The following is a 2,121-nucleotide window of genomic DNA, read 5'->3' on the forward strand; positions in this document are numbered from 1 at the left end:
TTAGCAACTCTTACTTGCCTAGTGTAGGCCAAAGACAGATTAATTGCCAAGCTGTGTTGCGTGTTGTCTTTTCAGGATGCATGGATCCAGAAAGAACTGGTGACTGTATAGCTCTTGTCTGAGTTCACAGGCTACTGCTACAGGTTGTCTCCGTCTCATCTTCAGTGTGGGAAATAGGGGGCAGGTTTACCCTTCCCTTTGATGGCATATTTGCCTCTGCACCTCGTTTCCCCCTCCCCACAGGGAAAGTGAAGCACAAGGCAAGCAAAGTGCATGTGCAAAAACTCTGTGATAGACCCAGGTTGACACAGACCTTACCTGTGAAAATGTTCTTCCTCTCTTAGATTGTGTAATGTGTGATCTGCCTTCAGGAGATTTCCTGCTGTGCTGGAAACAGATCTGATGCACAGTAGGCACTGGACGGAGTTGTGGCGTGGACCACATTCAAGGATGAATGGTATGAAAATCCCTAAAGCACGTGCAGTTACTCTCTGGATGGGTTAGAGACAATATAGACCCTGAAAATAAATTTTTTAGGACATCCGTAATGAAAGTTAAGGGTAAACAAATCTGGACAGTGAAACAAGTTAGCTGATGGGGAAAGGTGGCATTTGAAGAAATTTTTTAGGATATACTAGGGATCTATCACAAAAGGTTCAGAGAGATTTGAATAATAAAATACTAATTTACTGCAAGCTATTTTATGTTTTTCCTGCCCTTGAATGACAGCAATTTATGCTGAATATTTTCCCATTTTCACCAGCTCCAAAGCTGAAGATTGTTGTATTGTTGTTTATTTAGTCTGACTTGTTCTGGACAAGGTGTTAGTCTTTCATTCCTTTGTGCTTAAAGCACACCAGTGTGTCCAGCTGCGGAATACAGGGCTTTTCTCAGCAGTTGTCTGCATTAGTGTCTGGCTACTAAGACCAAGCTGTGCTGCCAGACTTCAAGACAAGGCTTTCCCAGAGTTGGATGAGCCTAGGAAATAAACCCAAAAACCCAAAACCAGCTTAGAGAAATCTATGCCAGTTTCAAATACCATACTTTAAAGAGCTTCTGCTTCTGAAGCTAGCAATCAGAAAACCTCTCTCTGTCTGGAAAAGGGCTCTGAACCAACCCCTGTTATAGGACCTGACGCTGAGTTCTTGGTGGTAAATGACCACATTACTCTTTGGGGCCTGTGGGTGTCAAGGAAAAGATGCATGTGAGGAAAGTTGCCAGCTGAAAGCATGGATATGTTTTGAACACTGGAGGTAGTTTGGTAGCCTGAGCCTGTTTCTGATTAAAATAAGAGTCCTTCAGATGAATGGAATGTAAACCACATACCAATTATTGGAATCCCATAAAGGAAACTCCCTTTTCCGTCTGTCTATTCATCCATCCGCCCACCCACAAAAGTACAGTGTCTCAGAAATATCCCTCGGCAGAAATGATGGAAAAATTCAGTGCTTGTTTCCTTTTTCCTTACCTCCCAGGTGCTGGATGACAACTAAAGAGATGGAATTTCAGTGAAGCCACTTAAACAGTTATCAAAGAAATGGACCTGCTAATTAAAAGGATAGTATTTCCTGGCACAAGAGAAAACACACAAAGTCAAATCTTGAGGCTTTCCTCAAGCAAACTTCTGTGAAAATGTGACTGTGTGAGGGCTGCAGGAATAGGTCTTAGAGTAAGACCCACTGTAAGTGAAAGCATTAGATCAGCGCACTCATTAGAGCAAAGTACTAAGGCATGCATATACCTGTTTCATTTGGCAAATCTCTCACTCCTTTGTGTTCCCATAGCACTTTTCATTGAGGCTTTTCCATGTAATTGATTGCAGTAATTAATGTTCCCATTGCTTACTTTTGTGAGGCGGAAGGCATTGCTCCCATGTCAGCTTTGCATTTTAAGTGTAACAGTATCTGTTTTACAGATGGTAAAACTAAGACAGAAAGTTCAGAAACAGCAAATCAGTACTGGAGTATGTTAGAGTCCCATTCCTGTCTCTGACCACAAGAAACACTGCTTCTCCTAAGTATGCTGTAATCTCAAACACACTGCTTAAATGAGATCTTCCTTACATGAGTGAAGGCAATAGATCTGCTTTCATGAGCACTCTCTAACATCCCTGACACCACA

This window comes from Geospiza fortis, unplaced genomic scaffold (assembly GCF_000277835.1).
Source record: "Geospiza fortis unplaced genomic scaffold, GeoFor_1.0 scaffold325, whole genome shotgun sequence".
NCBI lineage: Eukaryota > Metazoa > Chordata > Aves > Passeriformes > Thraupidae > Geospiza > Geospiza fortis.